Here is a 21,016-nt window from a genome sequence, read left to right on the forward strand (position 1 = left end):
TCCTGTATAAAAAAAAAGTTTTGTCAATGTATTGCATTCGGAGTATTTTAACTTGTGTTTGTCACTAAAGAATGAAGGGGAGGAGAAGAAAGAGGCAAGGGCTCCTCAGCCCCCATGAGGATTGGATTAAAACTTAGGAAAGGCAAACAAGACTCTAGAAACTTTCAAGGCTGAACACAAGAAGCAGCCAAAGAGGAAGCCTAGGAACAAAAGTTTAATTTTAGCAGGCTTTTGAAGTTCAATGTCAACTTCAGTAGGATATGGGATTTTTCTTTCATAGGCTACCACACAACCAATTGTTAAAAGCTGAAGATTTTGATACCTAATTTAGTTAAGAAAATTTTAGAGGTAGGGTTACAATCTCCTAGCATTTGGATAAATTCTTGTTCCAATGTTAATACAGGGAGATTTACAGAGGGATTTATTCTGTTCCAGTGCACATCTCTGTTTGCATGTGTTTGGGTGGGTTGTGTATCTGCTGAAAGGGTTGTGGTTCTATGATGATTATTTGAAATTGGGGCATAATTTCCTAGACTGGAATTTTGTAAATAGATTGGCTGGTTTAAGATGGGAGTTTTAAATAAACAGCATTTTGATCATATTGCTATTTGTCATTCCTCAGAATATTAACCAAAGAGAACAGGAATCTTTAGTAGGCCTTTTCTTCCTGAGACAAGGCCACTTTTTACATTTTGTTCAGTGCCTCCGTGCAGTCAGGTTTAAGTACTGCCTTCAGGCACTGCTAAAATATAAATGTTACATAAAAAATCTTGTCATATTTTCAGTGAATACGTATTATTTTAGGACTAGCAGCCAAGTGTTTTCACTACCCAGTAGCGTCCCCAGAAGAGCCATAGTACTTCAGCACCTGCAGCATATGTGTGTGTGTGCATGCATGATACTCTTTCCTTGCAGGCATCCCTTCTTACTTTAGGTTCCCTACAGCTGACACCTGCTCCTGTATATTCCCCATGTGCCCTAGGTAGAACAGCCTACCTTGTTCAGGAATACTTGGCATCTCTATCATTTCCGTCAGCTCTGGTTTTGTTCACTCGTGCACTTCCACACTAGCGCTGGCCCTGTGGGGGCTTTGCCTTACAGTGTAAGTGATTTCATACCCTCCTCTTGGGCATATGGAAACTGATTTCTGCATACTTTTGTCCAAGAAAGTCCACTGTCTGTGCCTATTTATGAGCACTTGGGAATGTGTTCTGTATGATTTCTTGTTATTTAAATTATAATTTACTGTTAAAGACAGTCAGAGGCATTCCTTATCACCCTGATCAGCACTAGTGGTAAGCAGTTGATTTGTAAATAATACTGATGTAAATAATACGATGGTGTTGAATTTGAAACACATAGACTTGTGAAGCTTCAGATGGACATTACTTGCCTTCAAAATGGACTTAAGTATGTTCATATTTATATTATTTATAAATTTAATTAGTAGCTCCAGTTCTCTGTCACCATCACTAAGAACTCAGAAACAGCAGACGTTCTCATCTTTTTATATTCTTTCTTGCTAATTGCACAAGTGGTGACTCTTCCAAGAGTGTAGTACCAAAGTGCTATTGTTTCACTGAGAAAGTAGAGCAATCTTTGATCTTAAAGATGAATTGAAACAAACATTTTTATTAAAATAAGTTTGGATTCAAAGAAGGTTTGGGGTTGAATTCCCAGAACAGAACTTGACCATATGATCTGTGGCCAATTCTGAGTTCAGTTTCAGTCTACAAAAACAAGGGGTTCACTTTCTGCTTTTAGTGTAAATTCAGTTTCCAGGGAGAGCTAGGAGATTTGCAGGGAATATTTTCTTTGATTTCAGCACGTTTTACTGATTTGTCTGGCCTAAAAGGAATGTGGAAGAAGACTCATTTTGATATTTTGGATCATGATGTTTTGATTTATAAAGAAAGTATTCTGGTTTGGAATTCTCAAAATAATTCCCTCCCCCTCCCCCCTCTTTTTCTTTTTTAATAAAAATAATTATTTCTCTCCTCCACTCCAAGTTAAATATTTTCTGATCAGTCAGAAAATGTTGAAAAATTTTGTTTTGGATTTAACAGTATCTCCCAAGTCAATGCCCGTGTAGTCCCTGGTCACTGAGTTGAAAAAGAAAAACTGTTATCCATAAAAAAATATGCACAAAATGCAGTCGTCTTAAATAAAGAGCTTATAATTGTACACTAATTTCTGTAGTATAAATAATCCACAGACAGTGCCCTCAAGAGATTTCAGCCAAAAGGATGTCAGAAGAGCTTTGATACATGAGCTTCTGGCATGGTTCTTTAATTAGAGCTTAACTCATCTGTAAGATGATTCTTTTCAATATAAAGTGATTTCAACCCTGATAATTAAGTGAGCCTATGGAATAAATTACCTATACAGACTCTCAGAAAGTTTAGCTACATGCTGAAAATGTACCAATGGTCTGATGAGTTACAGAGTGGTAGTGAAATGCAGCGCAATCTGTGTGTCCTCAGCTCCTTGTGACTTCAGGGAGCAGTAGCTGTTGCTTGCGAGATGAATAGTAACTCATGAAGCTAAACCTGCATGTACTGGAGCAACTCAGCTGGTACAAATTTGCATGTGCCAACTTCAATTTGTAGAGTGGTTGGTCAGATATATTGAGTCCTCATGACTCAGAACTATGTGTAAATCTTGGAATAATAAAATCAGTGCTTCTTATGGCCATAAACAAACTCCACATGTTTTGTTAAATTAGTTACTTAATGATTGAATTATATTTTAAAAGAGTCCTTGTTAGTTCATCTTTTTTGTATATGAACTCTTGAAAATATGTTCCTTTTGAAGATATCTCAACTACTCCAGTACATGCCAGATGCTTACCATGAGCCTTCTCTCCAATTTCTGTTATTTCAGATATCTTAACAAACAAAAGTGATGGATATGCATGATGATAATGCTAAGTTTCATATTTCAATAGTCAGGCTGTTCACTCTTCATGTCTTGAAAGTCCCAAGAATTTAAATCTGATCCCAAAAAGTTGTATGTTCTTAACTTTTGGACTTCCTTTTAGATCATGTAAGTACAAAACTCATTATGTCATTGCTTGTAAAGTCTGTGCCAAATTGCAAAACTTTTAACTTACAAGAAAGGATTTACCAGTGCTTTCTGCTTCTATTATTTTCTTCTCTCAATGACTCTGCAGGGACTGCTGTGGTCCCATTATTTGTGAGACGTGATACAGTATGGGACATGATAAAAAAAAGGTAAGGATACCCTTGATAATAGTTCCAGGCAATGCTATCTGCATCTGAGACTATTCATGTAGAAACTGTTTATGTGAGCTCACCCTGGAATTATAAATCTCACCTTCTGTAATGTAGTGGGTTTTGAGGTGTTCTGGGCTTGCTTTTTCTGCAGTTTCAGTTATGACATTCTTTTCATACAAATAAAAATCTTTTGCTATGAAAAGTAATGCCTGCAAAAGAATGAAGAAAGACCACAACTAAGACATAATGCTCAAGAAAGATGTAATGTAAAATAAATCTTTTTATAATCCTGAGTCAAGCAAGTAATTTCTAATACTGTATTGAATGAAATAGATTTTTAGTTGTAGCTCAGCAGTTTCAGAATTTCACAAGCACAGTAGGTCTTACTGGGTGACACCTCTGTGCTATTTTTTCAGACTGATGAATAGAACCATGGAAATAGCAACTCAAATTAGAAAAAATATTGGTTTAGAAACCTATCCATTTTTCTTAATGCAAAATACATGGTAATATTAGCATGAGACTTGAATCATTTGGAAATCTTACGAGGTTTTGAATAAGTACTTTCTTCATTTCTGTAAATAGTGGAAAAGATATTTCTCAGCACATCAGCTGCACTCTAATTACAGGCTGTGATACTAACAAATAAGATAATGATGGAGACTGTCAGCCATAACACTCTCTGGTGAGCCACTGCTGTCATTTTTTTCCCCAAAATATAACTGACATCCTTCCTTTAACCCCCCCATAGCTTAATCTTTTATGTATGTTGGCACAGTGGTTCTGCAACTGTGGAGCACTATATTATTGTTGCTAAGCACTAGGAGAGAATGAGCCATGGGAATCTTCAGCTGTAACTTGCATTGAATTCTTTGAGGCTTCCCTTCAGCATGAACAAACAGTGGAACTTTTAACTCATCTGTTGGCATTACTGAGAAGGTTCTGCTTGGCTTTTAGCATGTTTGAAGGCTAGTGTCCGCTGAGTGATGGCTAAATAACAGAATGAGTAGACTGTCATTTATGAAGGTTTAAATGGAGTGAATCATACTTGCTTTTATTAGAACCAGGCACATTTCCAGTGTCTTCGGGCAGTGGAGCCTTCTTGGTCTTCTGTTAATTTAGTCTGAATCTTCAAAGTATCATTTTAAACTAAAACTATTTTAATTAGAGTTGATTGAAAATTTAGTGGAGGTGTAACTTTTATGAACAATGTGACTGGATCAGAAATCCATGCAAATGTTGGAGGTGCCAACATTTTCTAAACAGCAGTGCTAATTGAATTATAGATAAGAATTTTACTATCCACTGCAAGATTTTGATCCCTTAAAATTTAATCTGAAAATGAAGACATTTATTATATTGTCTATTCTGCTCTCTATATACTTTTCCTACCTCACAATCTTATTTGCCAGGTGTTCAACTTTTTGTTTCTTTTACTAAAATGAAGAGCAATGAAATAATTAACAAAAATGTCAATAAATCAGAAGTGAAACTCAGGAACTAATTACATAATTTCTGACTATGTCACTGTTACCAGATATGTCTTGCAGGGCAAGGTAGCTCACCAGTTCATCATCTATCATCAGGTCCCTTATAGAAGATTTTCCCACTAAAACACAGACAACAATTCTTTGATTTCCTTCTTGTTTTACTCCTTTCTTCATCAGAAAATGATGCATCAATGACATACCAGAATAGATATTTGGTTTTATAACAGACTGACAATGGTACATCTCTACAGACAGTATACCACATATTTGGCAAGCTGAATGACTAAATAGCAGTTCCTTCTCTCTGAGCTGACAATTGAAATATTTAGAACAGTATGCGCTCAGAACGGAAAGAATAAATTATCCTCATGAGGCCAGTTTTTTTCTTAACAGTCACTTCTACAAACACTTGTGAAAAATTAGAGCTATAGGAACAATGTCTCAAATAGTCAGTCATTGTTTGACTATGAAATGTAGTAGGCAAATCTCAAATTTACCACATCTAATCTGTACCGTTAATGGATTATCATCATTATTTTCATGCCAAATCTGAAAGTTTTCACTAGATTTTTCATAAACTTCTAAGTGTAATTTACTGGTTAAGTAATTGAGGGAAAGAACAAGCAAATGGTGAAATTGCTTCTTTTCATATTTCGCATGTTATGTATGTTTTCTTATTCCTCATGAGCAAAGGTAAAGCACCCAAAATGGACTATCCTCAGGGATAAGTAGTTGTATCAATAGGATAGATGTAAACTCACACCTAAAAACATCTAAGTAGTTACCTGAGCAAGCACAGAATCTTTTCTCTAATACATAACTAGAAGTAAAGTAATTTGAAAGTCAGTTTTCTCAGGTTAAATTATATGCTGTTCTTAACATCTACAAGTTTTTTCATTTTGTTTTGCCTCATCAAAATTTTGTTAGCTTCTCTGGAGATGAGAAGTTTGTTATTGCTTTCCAAATTAGCTCTTCACAACTTTGAGACTTGAAAAATCACAATGAATTTTGTTTTTCTTCTCATTTGCATATTATACTTTTTAAAAAAATATGATTAATTTGCATATTGTGTACTTTACAGGTATTTGTATCTAATATTCAAGTTCATTTTCTAGAACAACAAATGAGCCCAGTGAAATTTTCACTTTCTTATGGACCTTATGGTCTTATGAGTCTTTAAGAAAACTAGTATACATCTGGACACACAAGAGACAATCTCAGCTGTTAGCAGATTCAACCAGGAAATCCAGGTTATGCCTTCTTAGTGAAGACAGTCTTAAAGAATTTGTATGCCGAATACATTAGCAGGAGGTATTAGTAGTGAATGTGCCTCTTGGTGATTAGCACTGTAAAGGATACAAAATAAATAAATGTCCAATGACATATGTACTAGGTCATCTCCTTTTGACTGAAATGCACAGGGCTCAAATGCACAATACAGAAATCAGATACCCTCTGTTCTATGTAAAGTAGAGCATCATTCCTTCAACATCTCTGTGACAGCTATGTGCTGTCTGATTGCTGTGTCTGCCTGTAACTGTCATGTATCTACACTTCAGAGGCAAAAAAGCATACATAAAGACCACATTTGCTCTGATAAGTGAAGGGATACACACAATGTTTGTGCTCATTAAACTGTTAGATTTCCATCACTTTCAAAATTAATGTCTGCAGACTACTACCTTTTCACTATTTCAGGACTGGTCTGTCTCGACAGGAATTTTTGGCCTTTAATTATCTGATTCAATAATACTTTTTCACTACACTGATGCTATCCTTTTCTTTTTATCTCTTCTCTTTCTGTGTGTTTATGTTGAAGCTGGCCCAAATAACATCTCTTAGGAAAGCTAGCTCAAACTGGTATGTCTTCAAGTGGATTGATTGATTGGAGCTGAACACCAATGCATACACAGCATAGCTTATGCCATTTCTGACTGAGATAAACTTTTTTTCCTCCTTCTTTACTTTTCCCCCTTCTAGCACTTCTCTAGTACTTTTTGCATTCTCTGACAACATGTCTTCCAGGTAGCAGTATGTTTTCTCCCCTTCTAGCAATTCTAAACTCTTATTCTGGACTTTCTTTAGGACTCTCTGTGTGACTGAATGTGTAATAAAGGGTTTTGTAAACTGATAGGTACCTAATCAGCTTTCTACTACCCAGGGTTTCCTTCTCATTGCATCAGCTGCAGTTTTGCTGTTTTCTCCATTGTAGTTTTACTTGGACATTCTGCTGAGTGTAAAATTAGTGTTTTACTCTATATCAGATTCTACTCAGATTCTACTTATTTGACTTTAAAAGAACCAAATTCTCTGCTGATATAATATAATTAGTTACACTTGAATTCTTTTATATCAGGAAAGACTTTAACCCTTTTCCACTCTTATCTTTAGAAAGGATGTTTTGTTGTGTCGAATGAGTCTTATTGTTTTCTACATTATCTCAAGAAGTGTTTAGCACTTTTTTGGCTTTCTAAAGCTAAGAGAGGATTCTCTTGTGAGAGGAGATTCTTCTGTTTGGTGACTGTAGGCAGCAGCAGTCTGACTGAAAATTAAGTCCAGATTATATTTATTTATTGTATCAGCTTTTGAAAGACAGCTTGCCTAAAACTGTACCAAAGGAATGATAGCGGAAATGAAATTACAGGATCTATGCTTGTTTATTCTCCCTGATCATGATAGGAAACTTGCCAGCCAGATTCAGGGAAAAGACCAATCAGCATGGTTCTGTGTTGTCTACAGACTATTATAATTTACCTTGTTATTTTTATAATTTTATTACATGCAAATATATTTTGCATAGGCAAAGATATAAATCTTAAAATTTCAAAAGATGGCTTGTTTAATAACAGGTTATATTAATTGAGTATTGTATTCACTGAATTCATTTATAACTTGGACATAGCGTTCACCAGAACTTGCAATTATGTCTTTATTTGATTATGCTGCTACTTACATATTGTACTGAATAATTCTTGTAGAAGAGGAAAAAAAACCAAAACAGGCTGAAATTTAAATAAGAATTCCATAGTTCCAGTAAAGATGGACTTGTAGGAAGTTACCACCTTTTGCTTCCTTTTCCTTGTCTTGCTTCTCTCTTTTGGAGTCAGAGGGATGATCTTTACAGGGAGAGTGGTGAGATGCTGAAACAGAAAGTGCTGTGGATGCTTCCTCCCTGAAAGTTTTTAAGACCAGGCTGGATGGGGCCCTGAGCAACCTGATCTAGTACCAGATCTGGAGGTTGGTGGCCCTGCCTGTGTCAGGGGGGTTGGAACTTGATGATCCTTCGGGTCCCTTCCAACCCAAACCATTCAATGATTCTATGATTTCCTTTTCTCCTATAATCTTTAAATTTTATTTTCTTGAAAATAAAGCAAAAGCAAGGAATTTGAATCCTATATGAGTAAAAAATGAAATATTCAGAATGCAGTCTGTCAGAATAGGTCAGAAAATTCAAAGTAACAATATTTTCAATCTCAGACCCCTTGTTTTCTCTTCTCTTACCAGAGCTCTTGCATCTTTCCTCCTATACTACCTTATCTGATATCCCTTGTGAAAATGAATTAAGATAGAACTTTCTGATAAGGAAACTTCTGGATGTCTATTTACCTGTGCAATCTGATAACTTATTGAAATCAGCGTAGGAAACATGCTTGTGCTTCTGGCCTAGTTAGCTCATATCTGTAAGATAAATATTTGGCCATTGCCCAGTGCTAAATGGCCATGTAATCAAAGCCTCTATCATAATTCTGAGACACAAGGGACAAAGATAAGAATCCAATGTAAAGAGGACCATAGAGAGAAACAGGGCTGTTCTGCATCACAGACCTATTCCACTGGTGAAGTTTCATGAACTGAACACTTTAGTAAAAAAGAGAATTTAGAAAAAGGAAGGAACTATCTATCCAACAATTAGTCAGGAAAAACCAGAAACTAGTAAGAACATATTTTAGGGCTGAGTGTGTAATCTAGGAGCTCAACTAAGTACTCACCAGTGAGATTTCCTAAGAAACAGGAGATTCTTTTCCTTGTGTCTAGTAGTGAGGAAAATCCATGGTCCAGTGAAAGTCTAGCAGCCTGGTGGCTTTACCCAGCTCCATATTATTCCAGTGTTTGCTCTTCAATTTCCTCCGAATTATTTGAATAAAATTTTCAGTTGTCTGCTTTGTGTTTTATCTAAAATAATTGTAAAAAAGTGTTCTGGGGATGAATGACTTCATGGAATTCTGATGATCTAGATTAGCTGGTGAATAATAATACATGGCAGAGCTTCAGTCAGCTGATATCTATAGACATGTCCACCAAGCATGAACTGTGTTCTGCTTGAACTGAAATCAGAATGCTTTTGTTTTGCTTTTGCTTTCAGCTCCAGTAGAAATAGGATCATATGCTGTATGCCCAAAACAAGAACGTTCTAACCTAGTGTTGCCTTAAAATAGGATGCACCATTTGATATATTGTGATTTCTGTATCCCCCCCCCAAACCTAAAATTTGTTACAATACAGAATAAATGTTTTAACAGTTTTGGCAATCAAAATATAGAGTAATCTGAGTTACACTGTCACTGGCAGTATTGTAAACATCACAGCTAATTATGTTCAATACAAGATGTTTATTGTAGAAGAGTGATCTGATCCAGCTGACTTAGTATTGATAGCAGAGTTTGCTTCACTCTTTACTTGTTGGTAGGCATATGTAAATGTTCAATGCTTAGAGTAGGGACACTAAATTCTGTTCTATCTTATTAATTCTAGATTTTATTCATCTTTATGCAATGAGAGATTACTTACTTTTAAATTATTAATTGAAAAAATCCTTCCCCTTGACCATATTTCTGGTTTTTTTTTTTTTTTTCTAGATCAAGGTTACTCTGCTAATATCATGTATGAGTTCCTAGTTTGGCAGTGTAAGCTTTCATTATCCATTCCTCTCCTACCTGATGCTACTAAAAGGATATAACGTGAAAGAAGCTGGTGTGCTAAAACAACTCTTTTGCATTCTTTCTGTCAAAGGAATGTTGAAATCTATTTAACCGCTTTGTGAAACCACTTTCTCATGCTAGTTTTCATGGTGGATAAAAATGAAGAGGACCGACAGTATGGTCTCACTGACATTCTTGGCTCAAGGCATACATATTTAAGAGTTTTTCTAATGTTGCGATGCAGTTTTTATAACAAGTCATTATGTATTTCCCATTTACTTCACAGTTGCCATCACTGAGCTGTCAACATAGGAATTTGTGTTGGAGTTGGTTCTGATTAATACAAAGTAAAGTCAAAGACAGAAATAAAAAGAAAAAAATTCAAACAGACATGAGGTAGTAAGTTAAATCTAGATTCTCTTGCTGCTTGCAGTTGTCTACCTTGTTCCACTGAAAAATGCTGTTGCCTTGGAGTCAAGAACATATCAGATCTTGGAGCCCTTCAATTTCCAGTCCAATCTGACTTCCATTTTAGTTTATCTTTATATACCAGTTTGCAAATTTACTATGTCAAAAGCAGAATTACAAAAACAGCAGATACCCCTTGTTCACTGAGAGCAATATCCATCCAAGAGATAATATCAGGAGACATGATGACGTGAGAGCTTAGCTACATGAATTTACTCTACTGCATTGCCTACTGAAGGTGTTGGCCCCCTTGCAGTTAAAGAAAGTTATTGAATTCTATATGCAAACTTTATTAGCTGAGCTTCTTCAACCTTGCACTGTTCCCTTCTGGCTTTGAGGAATCTGTAGTTTACATAATGAGAGGAGGTGTGTAGTCTAAGTTCTAACGGAGCTGAAATAACTTCAAAGATAATACAACTTTCTCCATTATTCTTCCAGCAAACCTCATGATCTATTAGAACAGTTAGAGATCCTCTAACACAGTAATATATGTCATTGCCCCTTCTTAAATTCTGAGACTAGGTAAATAGCAATATTTTATACTCCTAGGAATCTGGTACTGTCATCTGATATCAGCACTCACTATGTGTCCAAGTTTTGTCTTCATAACTGAGTAATAGCTTTGTCAGGCTTAAGTAATAGCAGTGTTGCCAAAACAAAAAGAGCAGTTAGTTACACTCCTGCACTCAAGGATAAAATAGGAGAATAATTTCTACCCCAGAAATACTGAATATGACATTATAGGTACAGTGATTTTCATATATAGTAACAGAAGTAATAAAAATATGTCATTGTGTAACTATCGGAAGAGACTGCTCCTTATAGTACCTTCCAGTCCTACGGCACTGTAACAGGATAGATCACAGAAGCTGTTTCAAAGCCAGGCCCTATCATCTCTAGGCCTACAAGGCTTTTCATCTTATTATACCTCATTTCTTGGCATTATTCAAAAGATATAATTCCTGGCTGAGAGGGATGCAGTTTTTTGTTCTGTTTAAGAGTTCTTTAAATAAAGAGGGGCCAGGATTTTCAATAAGAATTCATGATTTTCAGCATCTTAGTTTTTGGCTGTTCAACTTGATTTCATGAAATTCAAATGTCCTATAGATTTTGAACTTTCCAATAGAGAAAATTCTTCAGTCACCAGCCTCTTTGAAAGCCAATTGAAAAAAAAAAGAATCTTAGTTGCTTTAATCTGATAAACTCAGATGCACGTATGTTCCGAAGATAAACCAGGTACCATAGTTGACTTATTGCCTGTTGGAGTACCAAAATACCTAAAAGTCACCTACATTTCATCCAGTAATATATGTTTAAGTTATTAATTAATCATTAATAAAGGCATTTATCTGTCTCTTGGTGGCAGTTGCTACTTCAGCTTCTTTTATTTTCCTAGCAGAAAAGGAAACACAACTTTGCATTCCAGATGTTACTACGGTAAGGCAAGAAACTGCAGCTGTAGACCTGAAGCAAAAGGGTGAGGTAATTTTAGGCCCCAGAGACTTGGTAAATATTAACTGTAAAAAAGAAAGTTAAAATAAAGTAACCAAAAATATACTCCATTATATTGATGAGTCAGTTTTACAAGGGCCAAAAAATGTTATCTTGAGATTAGCTGTGTCTTGTAAATATTTTTATGGGGTTTCATGTATTTATATGACAGCAGTAATTTCAAGACCCTGCCCCCCATCCCTACATCTCCTCAGTGTTTATATACCAGGTTTCAAGTTCAGATTGGCTTAGTTTTGACCTCCCTGCATTGAATTTTCTGTCCAGATCCAAAGTGTTAAGACTGCAGTGAGCAGCAAAGGCACAACCCTGCTCTAGGGAGAGCTGAGTTTATACAATTTTGGGAGCACTGGGGCTCTCCAAGGCCCTGGGCCCACAGAGGAGGAGATGAGTTGAATTGGCAGAGAGCAACCTGCCTTTTGCTGTTACATCCCATCTCTGTATGAGGTTGGTCAAAGGAGGGCTGCCTTATTCCTTCTCTATATCTAATCCTGCACTGTTCAGGAACATGACTTGGTTCTTGTCAGTGAGGTGCTTCATGCTGTATCCCATAGAGATGTGATACCCAGCCCACCCTCCATGCCCTAACATTCCTGGACATAACTACTTGCCATCAATTTGAGATTATTTCAGTAAGGCTACTGATGCACAACTCACAGCAATATCAAGTTGAAAGCCTTTGGCAATACAAGATAGTGGCTGCTGCTCATTACTGAAGGCAATTTCTATAGTGCAGTTAAGAAACTTTTGTTCTCATTATTCTTACTATACACTAGCTGGGAAGATACACTTGAATCTGAATGGTAACTGAAAAAAATGATATATTTTTTCTTAAAGCAATCTTTGCACAGAGCACATAATACTGGGGGGAAAGCACCAGTACCTGAGACTCTGCCTACCTGAAAAAAACCTTAAACATTAAACTACCCAGTTCCACTCCTGGGTGATCCTGTGAATCTTGACTTGGTTTCTGCGAGGAATATGTCCCATTCTCAAAGGTCTGGTGGCTAAGTATGTAATATGGGTTTTAAACTCTTTGGAACAGACACATCTTCTGTCTTTGAAGTAATAAGCTTTATAGGAGAAGCTGATTTCTTCTAACATTTACATTTTCACAAATCTTGAAAGATTTTTGATAGTCAGACATAAAGATACTCCATCTTGTATCTTTATTCTTCTACTCAGTTCATTGTATTAATTGACCTTAAGTGTCCCTCAGCGTACAGCCTTGGATCAATGTGCAGATAGACCACCCTTCACTGAGATGACATCTTTCGCAGGCAACTTCAGAAATTTTCATCTCTAAACTAGAAAATAGGAAAATTCTCCACAATAAGACATGCATTTTCCTACTGAAATCTATCATTTTTCTACGGAACCTTAATATTAGCAAATTAACTATTTATTCTTTTGTACTATATTCAGATCTTTCTGAAATGTTTATGGGAGATAATACAGAAAATTGTAAATCCAAACTGTAAAAAGTTCTCAAGGACATCTATAAGTAAATAAATGAAGGAAGGAAACCAGATCCTTGGAAATGCAGTGATGGAGGACAATATCCATAATATAGAAACTGAGCAGCATTTAAGAGTCTTGGCTCAAAAAGTAGTATAAAGGAAATTACTGAAGAACATGTGAAAAAGAAGGAAATTTATGGGAAGAAGACATTAACTTTTGGATTATCCAAGATGAAGAGAAGTATAGAATTAATGAGATATAAAAATGGTGTATCAGATGATTGCTTCAGTATATTCATTTTGCATAAATTAACTGGTTTAAATAACAGTTTGCGTTATCTGAATTACATTTTGAATTTAAATTAGAGGGAATTTCTTTCAGGAAAGTGTAAAGGAATCTAACAAAATGTGTTTATATACACATTTGGTTTCTTTTATAAGAAATCAAAAACCAAAGATTAACCTTACTTAATTTTAGTTCTTAAGATATGACAAAAATAAAAAGCCCTCAAGGAAGCTTCATGAAAATGCTATTGCAAAATATTGATTTCCACTAGGGTATAAAAGTCTCAAGGATAAAAGTATTGAAACAGAATTAATCAAATTTAGAGTTTATATAGAAATGCAGGATTTCACAGTAGGAAATAAGCACTTTGTACAAAGAACTATTCAGGATATATTCTGGAATGTCCTTACTTGCCTCTTTAGGCAAATATATTGCTCAAGTCAAACATAGCTGAAGGGGCATTAGGTGGGTAATGTAAATCATCTGAAAAACAGGAAATCGGTAAACTCAACTCTGAATTATGTTGTCTTATATATACTAAGGGTTATTTTTACATCCTCCAATTTTAGCCATCTAGAAGTTAACTGTCTGGTTGAAGGTAATCATCTCAATTTCCTCATTCAGAGAAAGATAGCTGTTTCAGAAGACAATTTTACTCTCTGATACTAAGGGCCTATTTCATGGTCATGGATTTTTTTTGCCCTTCTTCAGTTGCTGTTGAGAGAGCCTAAATTGGAATAAAATGTTCAGTGTGGTGAGATGAGACTGATGGTAATTAAAAGACTAGAAATTTCAAATGATAGCACGAATAGCCCTAATAGTGAAGGTATCTTGACTTCATTTTCATAGCTTAGATCATAGTTGTCTAAATATCATTCTTGATTCAGAAATATAATGAAATCACAGCAGCTAAAGTAGTCTCACCATCTGTTGCAACTTGTTTTAAAGAGTTATGCCAATCTTTTACTAAGAGTACTTAAGTACTTACATGTTTCTAGAATTTATATATATACACATATATATATTGAAAATTATATTTTAAAAATTAATTATTTTTATTTATTAGTAGTATACATGTCAACACTGAAGAATACGGAGAGCCTATGCACAAGATCAATGTCAAGATTCTTTTAACTGATTTCAGTGGAAACTGATTCTGATTCCTGATGCCCAACTTTAATAATTTGTAGCTTGGAGTTTTACGTCAAACTTCAGTTTTCCCCTGCTGCTCAACACAATCATAATGAAAAGCAAACTTTTATGTCAGGATGAATTGTTTTTTTTATCCTTTCTTGGCTCTTCTACTTGTCTAGGACTTTCAGTTTTAGCTATCATGGCATTTCTTTCTCCCCTAGTGCTACAGTGACAAAGATGCCAAATTGATAAAGTGCGTAGATTCCCCATTTCCTGTACTCAGCCCTGAGAAAAGAATTATGAAAACCCTTCTCCTCCTCTCTTTGAAGTCAGGAAAGACAAGTGCTGGCAAGTAAATACAGAAAATAAATGTTACCAATGAATATATCAATAAAATTTCCACTGGCAAGGGCTAGGGGCAGGGAATTAACATGCCATTTGCAGATTAATTGTACATCTTGATGGTTTTTATGCCTTATAGTTTGAAAACTGAATCCTAGCATAAAGTTTAATATTATATTCAGTTCAGGAAGGATACCTAGGAAGACAAGGATGCCTTTTGTATCAAGTGTTTAAAATGTCCTTGAAAAAAGGCTGACAGCAGAAGACTCAGTCAACACTTTTAGCACTAAATAAGATTTGCATTTGACTTCACTGGAAAGAGAATTTTACTCCTTTCAGATCGAGGGCTTTCCAAATTCATGAGCTCAAGACCTTTATTATTTTATTATTTTCAGAAGTAACTAGTAGATTTTTGCATACTTCAAATATTTTAAAATTTACCTTTTTCGGAATAAAAAAATGGAAACAATATTTTTGACAAACTTGACTTACATAAGAATAGGTCTGAGAAATTATTTTTTTGTGAATTTTAGTCCTATTGCAAGATCATTTCTAAAAAAAAAAAAAAAGACTGTACAAGCCACTCTACTTAGGATAATGAATTGAATACAATAGGACTTTCTGAGTTTGACAAAAGGCATTGAATATACAATTATCTGTGATCTGGGGCAAGCTGCTGTAGAGAGATTTTTTTTTTTAATTAAATGAAAGTAGTGTTTGCAAAGGATTGAAAGATTTTAATCTTCCACTCACAGTATCCTGTTCAATACATTTACTCAAAACACAAGATGCAGCTTACATTGTTGCATCTCTCCCTCTCCTTTATTTAGATCAGGACACATCCACCCTTATTTCAGGACTTCCTTAAAGTGATCTAAGACAGGTAAGCTATAAAATGTGAAGGTATTTACCTCTTTGGGGACCTGATTTATATTTTTCCTCCTTATTTGGATGATGTCCAAGAGCTGCTCCAACTTTCTTGACAGAAGACTCTATTTCACTCTTTTAGGATAAGAAGTCAGATGGGATGGAGTCCTTAAAAAAAAAAAAAAAGCTTTAGGGCCAACTAGTTTTTCTTTTTGTGTGATAAGACATTAATGTTAGTTATCTTCCAGCTATGCTGGCTGAACCTGAAAAACAGAGGCTTAAGGCTGCCACATTCTCTTGCTCCAAAAGCAAGTCTACTCGTATAAGTACAAATTAACTATTGTGCTTTGTACTCATGAAACTTCCTTACTATGCTTGCCACCAGCAAATACAAAAGGCATTCATCACTTCCTGGGAAGATAACAGAACAGAAACATGCCCATGAGGAAGCAGTATCACTTCCTCTGACAAAACAGTATAGATAAGGAACGTGAAATATGTCATCCATATCCAGGCAATATTTCTGCTGGACTATCACTAATGATCGCCCTGAAACTCTCCAGAGTAACAAAGATTTCAGCACAGAGGTATCTCAGTACAACATTAAGCATAGTCTTGGGGCAAAGCATAACAGAATCTATGGGTGTATGAGAGATGAAATCTAAATAAAACTTATCCTCTAAAATAGTCCAGTCATTCATATATAAAAATGTGCATTCTAAATATCATATTGATGCTGGACAAAAAGCTTACCATAAATCTAATAACGAAAGTCAGACTGCAGATTTGCAAACAAGAACTTAAAAGCAACCCTGATCTTACAGAAAACTGCATTACCATTCAAATCTATCAAACAAGTTTTATAAATAATGAAGCACAAATGTACCTGGGAATCTCCTGGGACTTCATGAAACTGTAAATCAGTTTGCTGCCAAATTTGCTTTCCAGCAATGATGGAGTTGCATTAAAAACTATGTGGTTCGCTGTATAGGGCAATTATTTGCCTTCAAGGCTGCAGGTTATATTGGAAAGTAGGTGACTGCCAAGAAATCTTTTAATGGAGGATTCTTAATTGTTGGTATTGACATTGCTCAGAAAACAAGAGGTAAAGTTAAAAATTAATGTACCAAAAAACATGATTAACATTCTTCCACTGTCCTGTAAGTAACTTTAGAGAATAAAAAAAAGACATGTTGAGTAAGAATGGACAGAATGGATGTGGGTAAGTCAGCAAGAATGTGCATACTAAAACAAGTAGGAAGATGTAAACATTTATACCCTTTGTCTTTTATTATAGCCCCACATTTGAAATGCTTACACTCTTCAGTGCAATGGCTTTTTCATGCTCCTATATAATCCCAAAGACTTGCATGCAAATTTGAAAAAAAAAAAAAAATCTTTTAATAAGATTAAACCATTACTTCAGAATTTGTCAACTTTTCCAGAGATGTTGAGTAGTCCTTGCTAATAAGCCGCTTATATAGAATATTTCCCATGTGTTAACTTCATTCCCCCATTTTCTATGTATATAATGAGTGCAAGCATGTGCACTTGAACACAAATATGGCACACAGTGTGCAGTTACATTTTCCATTTGGATTCTTCTTGCCCTCTTGGTAGTGATGCTGGGAAATATTATATTACACAGAAAATTTTACTCCTAATAAAAGTAACTCCTTCTGTGACTGCCTTCTGTGCACATTTTGGACCACCATGCGTTTTAATGAATTTCCACTCTTTCTTGTAATGGAATACTGCAAGGCAGTGTGTAATGGTAACATGGCTGAACAAGGCTCAGTTCCTCCCTAGGCCTACACAAGGCTGCACTGTGGGGTGTCATGCTTCTGAAAATGTACTAGTCAGAAGAATACCATGTGTTACAGAAATACTAAGGAAATTTCTGTTGCTTGGGCTAGGCATCTTTATTGAGCCTCAGCTACACCATTTTACACTGCTCCACTGTTTCCTTCTCTCACTCATATTTCCTTCCATCTGTCCTTTAAAATACACAATCTTTTTCCTAATTAAGATGTAGGTTCGTAGCATGTATTTTATCACCTTTTTCATTCTGACTTTAAGTGACAAACATCCTATTCTTCATTTTTCCTTCAAAGTTTTGACAAACTTCCAAACTTACACATTCAAATCTTCTCATTCTAAAGGATCTTCAAGTGGTACAATTAAGAAAAATTAATATAAAAGGAAATGTCTTAAAATCTTCCAGGTGTTTTCACACTACTGTATTACTGCTACATGGAAAAAAAAAAAACAACAAAAAACCCAATACAAAAACAACAAAAAACTATATCAAACAAAAAAAGACAAACTGCAACATCTAACTACAATTTATGTATTTTGAAATAAATATCTGAAAAGCTAACTTAGGCACACACCTACTTATGACCAGTACTCAAACAAATAGTCTAACCCAGTAAAAATCTGTTAGCCCAACAAAGAGCCATAACCTAAGGTCCAGGATTGAAGTGAGAGTCCTTTCGTGTTGTTTTTCTCTCTTACATGGGACATCTGTCTGAGGACAATCTTGCAGTTTATATGTACTGTCTTGCAGGTTCGCTTTTGAGTTTGATCCAAGTTTTACTTTGCAGGTTAGGTCTGCAAATTTCTAACATAATAAATAAAATCAATCCTGAAGAAGTTCCTTCTCCCACCCCCTTGACCCCTCAGACTTTTACCTGATGTCATCTAACATTTTACTGACATTTGAAGATACTTCTGAAATTTTGGTACTCTTGGAATATTTTATGAAGATTTACCACAAAATATTTATATGTACATATAAATATTTATATGTGCATATATATAAAGAAAAAAGAAAGCATATAGCTATTACTTTGTAACAAGGTTAAATATAAAAAATTATCCAGTTAAAGCATTCTTCCTGCAGATTGACAGAGAATGATTTACAATTTGTGATTTAGTTTCACTAACATTTTCTTTTGCAGGTAAGACTTTAACAGGCTTCTTTTCTAACATTTACTCACATCCAACTTCAACCTCTTTGGTTTTCTGCCTTTTTGACCGTGTGCATTTTTCGTATTCTTTACATGTTGATTTTGTTGTTGTTGTTGCTTTTCTATAGGGAGAAGGTATATGTCTGCACTTAGTCTATAACTCCTTAGAACATTTCAACAAGCATGGAAGGCTGTGCTAGGTCATACAGAGCATGCAGAAGTGAGGGTGACATCAGTACAGCTGGTAAAGTGCCAACTCTATAATAGCAGCATGAACACAGAATAAGGCATTTTGATGAAACTATAATGGGATTGTATGTTCCTAAAATTCACCAATTGAATCTTCACAAAACTCTTCTCAAAGAAGTACAAAGCAATAACTGTATAGTTTCCAGATTAAGTAGTTGACTTAATAAGCTCAGGTGGCATGACTAAAGCCATAACATGACTGGAACTTTTGTATTCCTGTGTGCTTGTATATCAAAATCTATCAGTCAATAAGCCAGCAAATGGATTCAGCAGACACAAAAAGAATATTTTTAGCTCAGAAATTATTACATTAGAAGTATTGTTAGTGTCTTAAGATGTCTTGAGTTTTAAATTAGTTTTAAATTATCTTAATTTTAAGTGAACTTTAAATATCTTATTTTTTCTAATAGAAAGGATCTATGTATTGCCAAAAAGTAACATGAGATGAGTGACACATTTCAGTACACCAACCATAAGCTTACTCATCACTTCATACGGCTGCACTCTATTTTTTAGTAGATTGTTTTCTAAATGACTGAATTTGCATGGCGTATGCAATTAGTAAGTAAATTTCTACTTGTGTGGAGGTGAAGATCCATACCAGCACCTTGCCATATCCCAAATCTCTGCTTCTGAGGGAGTGACTGGGCATACAATAAACAAACTCCTGATGGCCAGCATTCAACGTTGCCCGATTTGAATGAAATAGTATTCAAAAACTATATGATATTTAAAACAATGGGGCTTTCTACATTTTAGTAGTCCTAGAAGCTCTACTAATATCTGTTTAATGTGAAGCTTCTCAGAAAAGAAGCCAAAGAGTTAGCATATTTTACTAGCAGAAACCTCAGGCATTTAAATGGATGGCTCTGTATAAAGGCTGCCTGTGAGTATATCTTTAATTAAAGGAGAGTAGCTTGTTAACAATAAAGACTGGAACTTGTCTTGGAAAAGGACAAAGGTCAAGTGATGACTTGGCAAATTGATGTAATCACATCCAACCACTAGCTGTGAGCCACAATCAGATTTAAATAAATAAGCTTCCAGAAAAAAAGTGTCTTCCCTGTTATGCCATTACAATTTGCAAGAAGACCTTGGTTTCATCAGGGAGATCTTTAAAGTTGGAATTTCACACTAGACTATCATCCAGAACTTTGATTACTTTTAACTCAATTAAAAAAAAAAAAATATATGAATATTTTGTGTCAGGAAACAAGATTAGTGGCCTATATACAAAGAGAAAGTGCCTTACAGTGTTAAAATCCAGAAGTACATGAACGGGATTTGTAAGATTACAAGAACAAATAAAAATAATACACATAGATTTATGATTGTTATAAAAAAAAAAATAGCCTGTATGTGTTTCTATATATACTGAATTATTATTTAAATTATTTATACTAGTGGAGATAGTGAACTGAGTACCCTGTTGTATAATCAATGGATATCGAGATGTTACAATCACAATATAATCAAGAGAATTAGGCAAAGTGGACTATGATAACAAAAGAGAATAAAATGGAAATCTTACCCTTAGGCTAGGCTCACTACAAAACACCAATAAAGGCAATCTCCAGAAGAGATCCTTCCCCACTCGTAGCCAGCTCTTAAATAGGTCTAGGAGCGGTGCAGCCAGGCTCCACCCCTTCCGGCAGCACAGGTGAATTGCCTTCACCTGTGCTCCTCTGGCTGGCTCATGGCTCACCTCAGGTGATCAATCAGAGGTTCAGGCCGTGACTCAGCAGTTCCCATACACCTGGGTAATTCTGACATACAAGATTAGTGTATTAATGTCTTTCACAAACTCAAAATTACTAAGATCACGAGTCCTCTGTAGTCTAGAAGTCAGCCACTAGCACTGATGCTAGCATACAGATAAGTCAGTAAAATCAGTTTTAGTAACTGTCGTAAATACCACTGGATCAGTCTTATTTTCTAGATAAGAAAAGAACTCAATATGTTTACAAAATATGTCACTTGTGACATTTCTGAGACCATCTGATGTAAAAAAAATCTGGAGCAGGTTGCAATAATGTTGGAAATATTGTCAAAACAACTCTGTAACCATAATTATGTGTTTGCTC

General features: G+C 35.2%; 1 long non-coding RNA gene across 2 annotated transcripts; it reads right to left on the reverse strand.

The window, feature by feature from the left end:
- Positions 1–7,659: 7,659 nt before the first annotated feature.
- Positions 7,660–20,517, reverse strand: LOC125695978 (uncharacterized). 2 transcript variants are annotated; one of them, XR_007378134.1, is made up of 4 exons: positions 20,464–20,517; positions 15,756–15,879; positions 8,716–8,899; positions 7,660–7,866 (listed from the first exon to the last, which is right to left on the reverse strand). It is a non-coding gene; the product is annotated as an uncharacterized LOC125695978 (long non-coding RNA). The 2 variants fall into 2 exon arrangements; XR_007378133.1 differs by lacking the exons at positions 7,660–7,866; positions 8,716–8,899 and adding an exon at positions 12,418–12,929.
- Between the last annotated feature and the right edge of the window lie 499 nt (positions 20,518–21,016).

This window comes from Lagopus muta, chromosome 7 (assembly GCF_023343835.1).
Source record: "Lagopus muta isolate bLagMut1 chromosome 7, bLagMut1 primary, whole genome shotgun sequence".
NCBI classification, from domain to species: Eukaryota; Metazoa; Chordata; class Aves; order Galliformes; family Phasianidae; genus Lagopus; species Lagopus muta.